Source organism: Catharus ustulatus, chromosome 5, assembly GCF_009819885.2.
Source record: "Catharus ustulatus isolate bCatUst1 chromosome 5, bCatUst1.pri.v2, whole genome shotgun sequence".
NCBI lineage: Eukaryota > Metazoa > Chordata > Aves > Passeriformes > Turdidae > Catharus > Catharus ustulatus.
In genome coordinates, this window is record NC_046225.1 from 17213073 (window position 1) to 17229220 (window position 16148).

A 16148-nucleotide genomic window follows, 5' to 3' on the forward strand; every position below is an offset into this window, starting at 1 on the left:
AGCAACTTGTTGCAGCGTGCAGAGCTGACTACTAAATGGTCTTACTCCCTCCTATTGTATTTGCTCATGGGGAGAGGTCCTGGTGCTCACTATACAGTGGACAGGAGATGGCAAATTGCACAAGCAGCTGAGCAAGGACCTAGAGAGCTCTGTGAAAAACACCTGCTTCTGAGCTGTAACTTGTTAGTACTCAGAAACCTGGGAGTTCTGAGCTTTCTGTGCTTTCTGATGCTGATCCCAAGGAAAACTCTGCTTTTGACCTGGGGCCCTGGAGAAGGCTTCCAGATTTTGGTGATGGAGTTAGAATCACTGGTGTGTAGTTGGAATAGAAGTGTGTGATTTCACATGGTGAAGGGTTTTGAATTTGAAGGATTTAGAATATAGTTGTGGGAACCCAAGACATCTCTCTGGCTTCCCTGGATGATTCAAGACCCAAGCAGGGGGATCAAGAGCCTTGGCACAGTGTCCAAAGCCCCTGTGCCTTGGATTTCTCTCCCTGGGAAAAATTACCACCCTTACATGAAGAATTACAAGTCACAAAAAATAAGTAGAGTGTAAGTTAGATTATTATAAGTTGAAAAAGTAGGTTTTTTAAGATTGTTTATAATAAGGGTCTGGGGTCAAGGTGGAGAAATTTGGGCATGTTCTGTCCTTCCTCCTACTTCCTAGTATCCATCTTTTAGGTGATGTTGGCACTTTTAGATTGGTTTAGAGTAGAACCAGACTGTACAATATAAGTGATAATATAAGACTATACTTTGGTAGGACATGTAGTCCCTTGATTACTAAATGCTTCACAAGTAGCTGTCAAAGAAGCCAGGCTGGGAATAGGATTTCCCTGCTCCTACATGCATGCTGTCTGAGGTTGACATACCACATGTGTCAAAGTCTCAGTAAATCTTGCTGTCCAGGTGGCCTGGGTGTCCTGGCCAAGTCCTCTAGCAGAGAGATTTCACTGGAACCACGCTGGCAAGGAGAGGGCTTTGCTTTGTGGGACAAAGATGGGCTTTTCTGTCATTGCCCAGGGACCTCTGGCATCAAGGGCAGTGAGATAGGAAATTTTGGGGTATTAGCAAAACCAGGCATTGCATTTTAAACAATCCCCAGTCCCCTTTTTGATTAGATAAATAAACCACCTCTGTAAACCACAGAAGAAGTCTCCCAACTCTTTCTCCGGTGCTCGGGCTGGAACACAGAGACTCTAAAACATACACAGGTGGTCGGCTCAGGTTCAACAGAGACACCACTGACCACATATAGTGATAGATATTGTACAAAAGAGAGAGTTTTGGGTTTGTCTCTGTCTTCTTTTTCCTTCTTCTTCATGATTTCAAGTAGTAGTTTCTCGTTAAATAGTGCTGCACTGCAAGTCACAGGAGTTTGGTTATTAAGTCAAAAGTATAAATAATACAGGTGCTAATTCTCTATTGGACTGTTTAACTTTAAAAGACCTTGTAACTAGCTAGGTTCAGGCTTCCATTTTACTTGCTTTTAGCTGGTAGCTAAAAGTGTTACAAAACTCTCTGTACTTGAAATAAGATTTAATAAAAAACCAAATCTGAACATAAGGAAATTCATCTCCTTCGTGTTTTTAATTTTGTTTCAATGCAAACGTTTTCTTGCAGCTTTTGAGAAATCCAAAAGACATTTTCAATTTTTTTTTCTTGCAATAGCATTGGATGCCTAATTTTCATGCCATGAAACTTCCTTTTAAAAAGTACTTTGATTTTTTCCTCAGGAAAATCAAATTTGAAAAGTTATTAATTTCAAATTAGTTTAATTTTTATTTTTTAAAACTGAAATCAGACAAAAAATTTATTCAGAGGCTATATATGAATAACATCCTCTTAAATGACACCACTTGTTTCTGGTACAGAATGAAGGTCAGATTCTCCATCCACCTATGTCTGGTGGTGTCTTGGCATCAAATTCAATGTTCTTCCTGCTCAATATCTGTAATTTTCATTATCTATCCAATCTTTTCTTTAATACAATAACTGACTTTTCTGGTGTGTGATTAATGTCCTTTAACAGGTACAGATATCAACTGACATGTATGGGCTGGAGGTATTACATGAATTATGCAGGCAGCTGGAGGAAGCTGACATTTAAATACAATTCCCTTTATAAAATTGATCTCTCGTTTTTCCCCCTAATCACTCATTTATACTCTACCTTTTTTTTTTTAACTCTGATCCTTCTTTTCTAATTAACTCTTTCATCCTCGACTGAGAGCTTTTGCACCCTGGCTAGAAGAGATCTGCTGAGAAAGCCTCTCTCATGTCATCATCAGGAACAGCTCCAGTTTGTTTCAACTTACAAGGAATGGTACATTTTGTAGGCCACAATTTTAGAAGAAATCATAAATATGGAAAGAAAATTCAAGGAAATTTTAACTGCCAGTTTACAGAGTCCTCAGCTTTTGAGCTGTGCAAAGTACAGGTATATATTACACTTCACCCTGTCTCAGAGAGCTTGCAGTTTTATGGGAAAAAGAGGTGGGGGTTGACAGGATTTTTGCTCCCAGCTGAAGCAGTTGTTTGTATCCAGTGCCAATTAGAAGTTCCTTGCTTTTAAACTGCTGATCCTAGTACCCTCCAAATTAATTAATCTCTGCACTGGGAGTAGAAGGGCTGTAGTTGGTGGGATAAACCCAAAGTGATCTGTATACTGGCCTTTTCATTATGTTTTAGTTACAAGGTAACCAGCTAATTATTCTTCTTCATATGTGTAATTAAACTGTAATACAACCAAAGATTTTCCTGCAGGATTTATAACAATTGCAGAGTAAATATACTCAGCTATTAGCAGCATATCTCTTAGTTTGTCAAAAAGGTAATATATACAATGTTGTTACTACCTTCAGCAGATAAATATATAAATATATATATATCACTGTCAATTAAGTGATGAAAAACAAAACTTTACAATGGAACAAGTTTGTAGTAAGGTAAATCTAACTGGAAAATATGATTGTGTATCTATTAATAGCCATAACTAAGCTTTACTTTCAGCAGATATAAATTCTGCCATATCTCTAGTGACTGCTCTGGAGTGTGGGTGTAAAGTAATAAGCTCCTTTGCACTAAGTGATAATCACTATGAGGTCCTGCCCTAAATTGCCTCTCAGCACTAGCAGATTATGAAATGTTTAATAAATGCATATAATGGGAGGAGAACTAGACCCCGGGGTTTAAATGAGACATGCTTATAGCAAAGGAATAGCTATGTTATGTTTAAAGCAGATTAAAATACATCTTAATGATTTCATTCTTCTTGCAGCCTTCTCTGTGCAAAGTTGTCTGTAAGTAGGGTGTGCTCTGCAAACCTTTGGGTGTACAGAAGTAACCTGGTGGTCTTAATGCTGTGCCACCTTCTCTACAGGTAACTTCCCATTTTCCCTTTTCCAGAGTCTGTTGTTCTTCCACCTTCTTCTATTTTTGCAGGCATGGGAAGAGGTGAGGATCTGTTCTTGCACTGGCATTTCAACTCTCTTATTTCTTGACTCTGAATAGGAAATATTGACTACTGATCTCATGCCTTTTTTTTGTTAGAGAAAGCAAAATTGTGGCCATTTGTGAGGCTCTTATCTACCATGATAATGGAGGTTGTAGCACTCCAAGTAACCAAAAGATGAGGGGACACATCTGTAGGAAAGTTTCTTGTATCATATGGAAGCTCTGATTAGAAGTTTTGGATGAAGGAATGCATTTCACCCTAATGGTATTCTGACCCTGCTAATACTAGTGATGGATTCTTTTAAAATAATAATTTATAATTTTATAATATTTTATACTAATTATTTTATAATATAGTTATTTAATAACCCTACACAAGATAACTGGATATAATTAAAATGGGCAGACTTCTCAAGTAAGTCAAGATTCTGTTTCCAAAGGGTAAATCTGGCTGAGTAATCATTGCTGTTGAGTGCTCTTAGAAACGAAAATTTGGAAAACTCTCCTTTCTGAAGTTTGAGGGACACACCTGCACGTGTTTTCCTGGGACTCCCATTTCCCTTTTGCTCTGCAGACCTGCTTTGGCTATTCCCAGCTCAGTTTCATCTAGTTTGTATCCTCATTGTAGTGACATGCTTCTTTTCTGCCTAGCATGTATGTCACATACAAATTATCAAATTATGGTGCTTCAGCAAGGTCTGGGTTTGTAGAGAAATCAGGATGTCTGTGCGTGTTTGAGCATGGGAATGTGCCAATGCATTTTACATTTATGTGTAAGAGATGGAAAAATAATTGCAGCTTGTTAATGAAATGCTTTTTTAAGAGTGTTTTAACTTTTTTAAGTTCAGACTTTTAAAAGTGCCCAAGGTGTTAGGTGGCTGGCTAAGTTTTAGTTACCTAATGTGTACTTACTCTGTGCTTTGATATGGGATTCCTTTACAAAAATTCTGTGTGGAGAGCAAAAAGGAAACAGCCAAAATCATAAGTCAGTGCTGAGCTACCAGTCCATTTATTATGGTTAATTTTTAACATTGACATGTGATATGCCATTTGGAGATGCCCTAGGTTCTCATGAAAATAATAGTGCTTAACTTTAGTTTGCTTGAGAATAATAATGCCAGTGTTGGATGCATGTTTTCCTTTCTCCCTCTAGAGAAGTGCTGGACGATCGTCAGATGCCGGTATCTGTCAGTAAGCCCCTTCCTTTTGAAAACCATACAGTTTCCAATGGTTTCTTTCACTGACATGGCATAAATGTGATTAAATATATTATACTTAAGTTACAGAATCCCTGAGCTTTTAATCATGGTAAACCTGAGAAGTTAAACATCTCCTATGGCTTTCAGAGCTTTATTCCATCCAGAAGAAACCATCTGCCTTCCACAAAATATCACTCTGTTTCCTTGATCTCTTCAAATTAATCCTACTGTGATTAACTTCAATCCAATTAAAAAGAACATGTAGGCAGCTGCACAGGTCTGATTACATGTGGACATGATAGTAGGGCTCCTCACGGGGGAACCAGATGAAGGGCCAATATGTTGTGCTAGACGAGGCTGGTAGCAACACTTCAAACTCTGGTACCCTGGTATGACGTGCAGTATATAACAGTACCATACTTGCAAGCTATAAAACTCCTTCCAGTCAAGGAATTTAGGGGTTTTCATGTGAGCATACATCATTACACATCCCTATAAAGATGCTATGAGACTGAACGTTTATGTCTACAGCAAGATTTTGAAATAGGGCTTTATTGAGTGCAGAGGACTAAGGCATGATGGAGGGGACAGGAATTCACTTCATTTCCATGAGCTTGTGGCAAATAGTGTCTTCCTTGTTTATTCTTATTCAAAATGCCAAAACCAGAGGTATGCAGGGGCCTAATGTTTGCTGGAGCTTTTTTTGTTTTCACAGAAAAACATGCAGAGAAGGGGCAGAATTTTAGTACAAGTTCAGAGAAATGATCCTGCACCTCCAGACTCAGGCCCCCATACCCGTGATTCTCACGAGCTGCCTCAGGGTCTTGCTGCAGAAAATGAGGCATGCAGTTTGCCACAAAAATCTGTGTGAAGCCTGCATGTTCTTCTGCACTGCACTTCGCAGCCTTGTTCCACATCACGGAGGAATTACCATCAGCTTGTGCGGATAATTTAATGAGAAGCACTTCAAAAACGTTTATTGTTATGAATCATATTGCCATGAATAGCCCTGCAGTTGGTGGTGGGCCAGACTTGTAAATGGCTCAGTGCCCAGTGCATCTGCTTTCAGATACCTAAGTGGGGAGTTTTGGTGGCTGGGATTTGATTGTTCCCAGGTGGAACTGCTGGAGACTATCCTGCCTTGAAAAAGAAGCAAAAGCAAGCCTAATTTTGGAATTTTTTTAGCATATGTAAAGACAAAGGGAGAGAAATCTTCATCCTTGGCTTGATCTTTGGAGGACCTGGCCATGATGTAAACAAAGCCACACTAGAACCACAATTATAAGACAATAGGAAGAGCAGAGCACTTATGAGTAATGAATGCAGCATTACAAATTAAGGCTGAAAGCTTTTATGATTGAATTGGTAGCACTGGATAGTGAATGCTTTACTGTGATTAGAATAGAGTTGGTTTTGGGTTTTTTATTAGGGCTGTTTGTGTATATATATACATAGCTTGTCATTAGTGGTTAGACACTGATTTGCAGCAGCACAGAATTATCCCATTGAATGTCACTGCAGCTCCTATTCTTTTTCAACATCTCTCTTTCCTTCACTTCCTCTCTCTTTTTAACTAAAAAATAAAAAAAAAAAAATTAAATAAAAAAAAATAAAAAAAGAAGCCAGAGAAGACCATTACCACACTGATTTATGTAAATACAGCCTTAATTCAGGCTGGTGTTCCAGCAGTCCCATAAAAATGATTCAGTGCCACGATGTTTGTATCTTTAATAGCTTCTGGGATGGACGGAATCCTTGTCCTAGTAAGACCACCTCTGAAAGACTGGAAACGTGCAGATTTTTCATCTGGGTTGCACTGAGTATTAGAATGATGAATCAGTGACTGCTGAAGCATCTAATTCAATTAAAGCTCTGCACCAAAGAAGTGTGGTTGTCAACATTAACAACCAGGTAAAGATCCTGTTGACCTGAGTATTTAAGATGATCTTCAGAGATTTTGAAAACAGATGGCAAATATCCATCTACTACTGATCCAGCCTTCTGCCCGGAAGAAAATACAGAGCTAACTAGTTGCTATCCGATTAAATCTGGAGATTATCAAGGAATCTAGGATGTGCTGTTTATAAGGCTACACAGTTTTGTCTTTTCCACTAAACTTGTATGTAGTTATCTTGCCTGTGTCATAATTGTCATTCTCTGGGTGACTTTGTGTACAAACAGGATATGCATAAGTGAAAAATATAAAGCATTCCTTATAGGTTAATGCACCTAATAGAACTAGTCAGTCTGAATAGTTAACAGTTAATAGTTAATAGTCATTAACCCATTTACTACTCCAATTAAACATCCAAAGTCTTTACTGGTCAAGCTGTAGGATGGGGACATCTTCCACTGGTCCTTGGACCAGGGTTGTTTCTTAACGTTGTAGAGTTTCCATTCCCTGAGTCTTGTGTTGCCACCGCCATCTTATCCTGTCAGTACTTTTCATGTTCACACTCTGTACTGCTTATTCTCCCCAACTCAAAAATTGCACCCTGTGCTTTCACTTTTCTGACCTTGCATGGCCTTTTGTTCTCATGGACTTTCTCACCATAACATTTGGCCCAGTAAAACACACCTGAAGCAAAACAAGAGAAGGTGCTGAAATACAGCCTTTCCATTAATATTTCCCTCATCTTTTCAAACTTTCCTCAAGCATTGACTGTACCTTGAATAAAATAGTTTCTGGATAGTCTTCTGAGAAAAAAAATGGGTGGTTGGTCTTCAGTTCCCTCTTCCTCAGAATTTGCAAGTCCTCTGCCTGGACACTGGGCAGAGGGAGCTCTGCCTCCCTTGGTTTCCAGTATAATTGCGCTGCCTTGTATATACTGTTAGCCCAGTTACTGTTATCTCTTAATAAGGCATAATAATAATTTTTCTCTGTGGAAATCAGCCTTTCACTCCACCACCAGTGTCTTTACAGGGATATATTTCAGCATATATGAGAAAGTTCATACATAAAGGTTTAAATAGCCAGGTTTCCTAAAGCACTAAACAGTAATATCAGCAGAGGTCTCTTACAGTGACTTAAAACTGCTGTCGAAACAATGTGGATCTTTTTTTTCCCCTGCACAGACAATAAAGTGAAGGAGGACCTTTAACCTCGCACAGGGACTTTGCCAAATAGGTTCAAGAGGTGTTTTGCCATTTTCCAGAGCTATCTTGCAAGCCTCATGGATGAAACTATTCCATCACTTATCTGGCAGAACTGGTTTGAATATCTAAGTTACTAGGAGTTACCAACAAGTAGGTAATTCCCAGTGGTGTTCTTTTCAAAGGCTGAATGATCCCATGCAAAGACAGATGAAATGAAGCCAAAGTGAGTATTTGTTAGCTAAGGAAAGCATTCTTTTTTGTTGCTGTCAATCACGTGCACAGAAAGAGAGATTCAATCATAGTGATGACATTGGACATTCAGCTCAGCTTGATTTTTTAATTTTATAAACAGTAGGAGGCTCAAGAGGAAACAATGAGGAAAAGCAGAGCTATAGAATCAGAAAATAGACTCAACTTTAGATTTCTATGTCATTTAAATCAAAATTATAGTTATTTACTTAGTCCAGAGAGCCTGAATTTTCACTGTTTTCCAATTTGAGCAGCTGTGACAGCAGACTCCATGAAAAAATCCTGCTTCAAATTTAATTGATAAATTCATGTCCTTTGTTGGTTCCCCCCCCTCCTTGTTATTCTGCTACGACAAATGTGATGCCACATCGTTTTTTGAGTTAGAAACAACACAGACTGCAAAATAACCTTTGCAGTTAGCAAGATAAAGGATGTGCCATTAGTAACCCCATAGCTCCAGATTCCCATCCTGCTCAGCCTCACAGATCAGCATTGCAGAGATATAACCTTTACTTGGATCCTGGTTCCTGCCTGCCTCCTGCAGGAGCTGTGTGGACACCTAAGGTTCTGCCTTTCTTGCTGAAGGATAACTTTTAAAGACAATGACTATAATAGTAATAATTATTTCTAACTGGATATTTCAATGTCAGAAGCAATAACTGGCTTTTTTTCTCTATTTTAAAAACTCCCTACAAAAAGGTAGTATTTCCTATACTGAGAAAGTACCACCCTATTTATCAAATGTTGAAAACCATAGATTTATTCCAATTACTATTGATTTGTTCAAAATTCGAAAAAGAAAAGCAGTAAAAACTTTGCTTGATCAAAAACCTTGGGCATCTCAGGACTTTTGGGCATTAGGATGTAATATTTTTGTCCAAGCAAGTTAAGCACAACTTCCACTAATTCAGATTCCTCAGGATCTCCATGCTTGGTGTTTTCTGTGGACTATCTTGAGGCTTTCATAGCCTTTTCTGGCAGAACACACAGGATTTGAAATCTTAATTGTTTATGCTTAAATCACACCTTTTAAAATCTTATCCAGTGGACTTGTCTGTATTCAAAAATGTTTTTTAAAGAGCTAAATTAAAATCCCATTGAAAATGTTAAAATATGAATAAAGAAGTCTTCTTCATGTCATGGCTGTGTGCAAGTGTCCTTGTTGGCAGGGCTTGATCAGTGTACAGGATCTTCTGCTTATTGTTGAGCACCCTCTCCTGGCTCTCTGCTATTTGCACAGAAGTTATATCATGGACTGAGTGCTCTGGAATAAACTGCAGTGCCCAGATGAGTTTAGGAGATGTCTGCTCAAATAATATGAGTTGCTGATCTCCTTAAAGCATACCTGGTTTTTAACAACGCAGCTGATATGCAGCCAAGAAATCCTTCTAGTGGTGAAATTCCTCAGTAAGGATTTTTCCTTGCCTCTAACACTGCTTCTAATTGATCCCAGAAAAGTACTTGCAGACTAGAGAATACAATGCATAAGGCACAATCTGATAAGGGCATGATGCCCAGCTGGTAAAAATGTTGTTTACTGGGTGACTAAGCCTACACACCTCTCAATGGATGTTCTCTTTCTGTAATACCTCAAGCAGTCTAAGGCTTAATCTAGGCATGAATTGGTGTGTCAAAAAGCAAGAGTTTTTTTCTGGGATTCTAGCAATAAACAGCAGCTAGAATGAAAACAGGAGGTGAAGCTGCAGGGTTACCACTCAGTTAAGAGTTACAACATGAGAAATCATCATCTGATTTTTGGATCTCGTGATAAAATTGAGCACACTGCAAGAGCAGTATGGACTGACTGCTTTCCATGGCTAAGGCAGTCCAAAATTGAGTAAGTCACAGCAGAAAGGGCAGAAATCTTTACTCTTTTTTGCTCTCCACAGCCATGGAGCCAGACAGCATCACTGCTAAATTTAGCAGTTCCCATGCACCTCATCTGGATCCATCCAGGAGCTTCAGGTGTCCAATGAAGGCACCTACTTATATAGGTCTTGGTCATTGTCCTCTTCATAGTTTGTAGGGGTTCAGGGAGATGGAATTCTTAATTGTGGCCCTTTATAGATTTGTGGGGGGCTCTGCTGTTGTTAACAGCCCATGTGCCTGCTGGCTTCAGAGAGGTATTTGCCCTTGGGACATACTGTACTTTGAGGAAATCACCACTGCACGGAGACCAAGAGCCAGGCTCCTCCTAAACCTAAAGGTGCTAACAAGACATTCAAAACAGCATCACAGTCAGTTCCCTGAGTGCTGACAATTTTAAACATGAAATTTAAGTCCTTCCAGGCTGGTTTACACTTGCAACATCATCCAAAATCTCTGTGATATTTGCTCTAATTATCATGTTAAATAAAACATTGATTTAGCAAGGAGTTTCCAACATCAGTCCTTCTCATCTGACTCTCAGGCACCACACTTGCCCAGCTTGAGGAATTCTCAGCGGAAAAGGATAGCTCTGAGCACTGGGAACATTGTCACTGAGCGTACACCAAAGAGTAGGATGCCAATTTCCAGTATTTGAGGATTATACTCCAACATTTTTTTTTGCACTGCACTCTGTGGCTTTATATTCCTACACAGCAAGTATGACCCTGGCTTTTATGGAGGAAAGGCATCATTTCTCCTAGATGCTATCATGGGACTGTTTGGTGTAAGTCAAGATATCCTGTTTAGCTCTTTGATTTCAGCCTTCAAACCAGCTTTCATTTTGGATTTCCCTCAATTAGAAGGTACTTTTAATTTTTCTGCTGTTTAATTGGAATATGTGAATACAGAAGCAGGTAGAAACAAAGAGAATACAGAAGTATTTTCAGGTCATTGCAAAATGAGAGCAGTGGTGTTACTGAATTTGAGTGGATGCAATCAGGGGCTGTTTCAATTTGTGTGTGACTTTGATACAGGCAAAGACACCAAAGTCTTATGGTTTTTAAGTTAAGAAGCTCAAAGAATAAATTGACTGCAGCTGAGATCTGAAGCAAAATACTTTGTTTATTTCCTTTGTATGTGTTAGAATACACCTTTTTAACTGCAAGAGAAACTTCCTAATTTGTAATAATGAGATTAACTGCAAGAGAAAGAGTAGCACAAAAGAGACTCCATATCATGAAGTGTTCTTATTTATTTATTCCACAATGGAAACAATCATCCCAGCTTTCTTTTGTCTGATTCCTAAATCACTCAGATGGAGTTTCATCAGGAAGGAATTAATGCAAGTAGTTCCATTGAGTTGCAGAGGATCGTGTTCAGCAAACAATCCATGTTTCTTTCCAGCTTGAGTAAGCAAAGAATTGATAATACGTGGCCTCATTGTAGCCGTGTCTGGGCTAGACAATGCTTATTACTATTGATTAACATTTTTGCCAAGTAATAGAAGCAAGGAGAGAGCAAGGAGTTGGAAAAAGACACTAAGATGGAAGGCATTGGGGTTGAAGGCCAAAGTGGGAGCAGGCTGCTTGCCCAGCTGCAGGGATGATGTTTTCCATCACAGGACTGCACCTATCCCTTCCATGGGCAGAGACCAGCTGCAGGGTGAGAAAATCCCATTATACTTTCCCTTGCAAGACCCTGGTGTGGAGCAAGGTTTTCCCAGCTCACTGGGCATTGGCACACCAGCCCCTGGTCGGGAGGAACTTGGCAGCCTTCCACTTGGCAGAGCAGAGCCAAACTGCAGCAGCCCTGCATCTCCAAGTAAGTGAATTTGCTCGGCTAATTGCTCGCAAGTGCTCCCTCCGAGCACCTGTAAATTGTTAAGTTTAATAGGGTGGCAGCTGTTGCCGGCTGCCTGGGTTCTTGCTGCCTTGGAAGTAGTTGGGAGATGAGAGCAGCAACTTGTGGCGTGATTATCCTTTTCTCCATTTCCCCTCAATTTTATTGTCATTTTCTTCTCTCTTAAGAGTGCTTAAAAGCATTTTTTGCTCCTTATAATACCCACAGGAGCTGTTGGGAAGTGCACTTTTTTGCGTTTAAGGTTTTAAAACCTAAAATCTCTGACTTTAAGAGGTTTGGAGAGTGTTTTAGTTGGAAGACTGCTGCTGTGCAGACACCTGCAAAACATTGAACTTAAGCTGGCACAGCTGGAAGGAGGGATGGCTCAGAATGATGGGTTGGTTACACTATTGTGCTTCAGTGCCCTCTGTCTCCTGTAGGAATGAGTCTGGTGCTGAGTGGAAAGCAGATGCCTGAATATTTGGCTGGATCTGGACTTTGGTTTTGAACACTTGCTAGCTGTAGTGGGACAGTTACTTTTCTGATTCTAGCATCCTAGTAGGAGGGAAATAGAGTCACTAGTAGTAAATGAGAGAGGTTCTTTTAGTTGTGCAAGGTGTGGGAAGAATGCAACACATCAATCCACGGGATTTACTGGGCTGGAGTGACCCTCAATCTGCAGAGGGTAGAGGGAGCTGAAGCTCTTAATGCAGGTACCTCCATCAATTGTTGAAGTGTGCTGGAGGAAATGATCCTTGTGGTCCATTACAGATAACCAGGAAGGACTGGCAGGAGATGCTCTGAGGTGTAGCTGGGCTTATCAGAACCCCTTTGCCACTCCTGATGTAGGTAAGGATTTTTGCCTCTGCAGTTATAATGACTGCGTGCAGGAAACTCAGGTAAGAATTGGGATCCATTGGGCTTTCTAGTCTTGCTATTTTTGCAGGACAGCCATGTGTGTGTGCCTGGAGTGCTCTAGCAAGCTCTGCCTTCACATGTAGGTTTGTGCCTCCCTGTCCCTTCCATTCTAGGTTGCAAGACATGCCATCCCAGGCACATGGCAGCTGAATCTGGGCGCATGACCTACACAAATAAATGAATGTCGAGGTTTATGGGAAGATCCCCTGGTATAGGAGCATTGCCCATACTGTTACCTTTGAAAAATCAACACTTGTGTTAATGCACTCCTGGTGAGAAAGAAACTCCTGACACTGAGCAGTCAGACCAAGGCAGGGAGGATTCTCCCCTCCCAGGAATAACCAGGTAGAGAAGGAAGATACTCTGTCTGCTGTCACAGCGATGCCATGGCACAGGAAAATCCTCAGGGAGCAGAGGGCAGGGGATGGCCACACACAAGGACCTGACTTTGGAACATGGTGGGTAGGATGCTGTGCTGGCAGGGTGTGGGGAGCCTGGGCCCTGCTTCCCAGCACCATCAGCATATGAAACAAAGATCTGTTGCCCTAGTCTGACCCAAAATTAGATGGCAAACTAAGGAAATATCCAGACTAGTGAACTGTTGAAAGCCTGTCCATGGTTTTGGAAATTAGTTCCCCCTCTTCTGTTTATTCTTACACATGCTGAGTGGCCAGGGTCTCTCTTTTCCTAAACACAGATTGCCTTTCCTTGGCTTTAAAAGGAGAGTAAGTTTAACTGGTGTGATAATAAAAGGACAAAGACTGTCATGATTAATAGTCACATGAAATCATGTGTGAAGAACATTCAGTTATAGCTATCCTCAGGAGAGAAAAGTTTCCCAAATATCTTAACAGAAAGAAGGAAATATGTCTATGGTTCTGTGTGATCAGTCACTTTGCACACAGACAAAGGCTAAGAAATATTGCTGCCCACACAGAGCATTGGGGGGGGTGGGTGGGGGGGAAAGTAGTGCAAGGGTGAAAAAAAAAAAAGGTTTGTGAAACGTTTACAGAAAAGTTTGGCTTTTGCTAAAATTTGGAGCAGTGCTCCACTGGGAGCTCTTCTAGCCCAGGGGCTGCTTCTGTTTAAAGTCATTAATAGCCAGCTCAATTTCTACCAGTGTGATTGGCTGAGCCAATATAGTCCTATTAATGTGACTGAGCTTGAAGATAGAGAGGAAATATAAAAACCTCTTCAAGTTGCTGGTACCTTCTGGGATCTCAGGCATACAGAGGTTTTGAGAAATCCTGACAAATTCATACTTGGGGGGAAAATTTGCTAAGTGGTTCACAGGGGCTTAGCTGCATCTTAATGCGTAGTGACCAGGCAAAATACTGCTGAATGTTTTCAGCATAAACCCTCTGATGTCTGATTCTTGTTTTTAGGGGAGGGATGTTATCTCCAGGAATAACCTAACCTTTTATCTGGACTTACAGAGCTTGCTGATATTCTGTCTAATTTTTATAGTGTAAATAAAATTGTTTTGGATGTTTATCACCCCGATCAGCACCAGTTGTAAGTTATATAGCCCAGATAATAGTAGTGAGATCTATTGAAATGCTACTGGGCTATAATTCAGGAGTAGCTGCCCTAGCCTGCTTCCCTCTCCTGAATTTCGTTGAGTGTTTAGGAGCACCTGTCCATTGACTAAGCTCTTTCCTCACCCTAAAAAAAAGCATGTGAATTAATAGAGCAGGAAAATGAAAAATTACCCTTCCAGTTTTTGAATCATTGCAAGGTTCACTGCCTGGGTTTTGCTGCTCCCTGGAGCGAAGTGAGGGTTTGAATTGCTGTCTCTGGTTTCTACCTGGAATTCTGCCTGGAATTCTGCCCTAGTCAAACTCTACAGTGATGTTCATGTCCATTTCCACAAAGTCTTTCAAAGTACCAGTTTGAAAGCAATTTGTATCTACCATTTATCCAGGTGCCTTTATGCTTGACTATGAAACAGCATAGTTCCTGCCCTAACCACTGCGCTCCATGCCTAAAATTCCTGACAAGGAGTGGGCTCAGGTATAGACACATAAACTACTGAGAGAGAGATAATACTGGGAGGGTTATGACACAGCTACTTCAACATGGGCTACTTTGCCAAGGGTGCCCTGAAATGATGTATGTGCAAGGAAGGAATGCACCAGGATGGTAAACAGCTCAAGTAGAGATGACAGAGCTTTTATACTGCATGTAAAAGGAATGAGATGTAGAAGGTTCAGCTGTGAACTAAACTCCAGAGAGGACAATGCTTTGCTGGTAGAAGAGAGCGATAGAGTTTGCTCATGTATGTGTGTGTGTTTTAATTAGCAAAGTGTGCAACAATTTGCCTTAATGCGAAACATGTACCTTGATCAGCAAATTATCTGCTTGCACATTAAATTATGCACTGTGATCTCTGAGGTGTATTAAATATTGAAATCAGAAATTTTATCATTAATGGAAAGCTAATGAGCAACAACGATATTATGTGCCTCGATTGACTTTTGTCAGAAGCAACCCATTGTAGTTGGAAGGTGACTTTTCTGAGTCTCTGGTGGTAATATGCCAATTATTTCAGTTATCAATGACCCTGGAGGCTCCAAGTGCCTACCATGGACATTTTACCTCAGACTGTGTACAGAGCAGGGTTTCTCAGTATATAGATAAAAGCCATTTTGAACAGACCAGGGGAAAGAGAGACCAGTTTTTACCATGCAGATTTATAGCTAAAGGCATTCTACCAGCTTCTGTGTTTTAGCTTCTTTCATCCAATGAGGTGGCTTTTAGGATGTGCAGTTTCTGTGGACATTGGGTAGTAAAAGCACAAGGTGATGCCTTCACCTACATTTAACATATAAGTGCCTAAATTAGAATAAATACATATGCAATGTGTAAAGTGCCTGAGGATGACTCTAAGTAACTCTGTCTCTGAAATGTTTATTATTGGGATTATTGAGCCATCAGAAATCCCAGTCAGGATCAAGGTCCCATTATAGCAGACTGCCTCTCCTGTCCCTGCTCTGCAGTTTAAACAGGTCTAGGAAAGTGGTGTGACTTTTTCAAGGACACTTAACTTGTCAATGACAGACTAGGAGCTAAACTGGGATCCTCTGCTGTTTGGTTTACATTGAGGTACAGGTATTGGATCACACATCATACATATCTATGTCCAAGTTAGCTTTTACCTAGCAGTATGAGCTTCATTTATGGCAAAGAGTGTCAGGGTGGGCTTGTTGGAGCCCATGTCACTGGTGTGCCTATCCAGACAGTCCTTTCAAAGTATCTCAGCATATCCACATCATCCCTGTTTGCACCATGAAGTCTCACACAAATGAAGCTGAAGTCTTTACAAGATGCTCTCACCAATGAACTAACCTGCTTTTTTCAGCTCAAGTGGATAAGCTGAAGCCAGATTTGGATATACAACTCCAATTACCCACGACATGGCAGATGCCACAGGCTCACTGCTGAATGGACAGCAAATCCCAGTTCCTGGTCTCTGTTCCTCAGCTGCTCTGCTGGTTGTGCAGCCATATCTTTCTCCCTC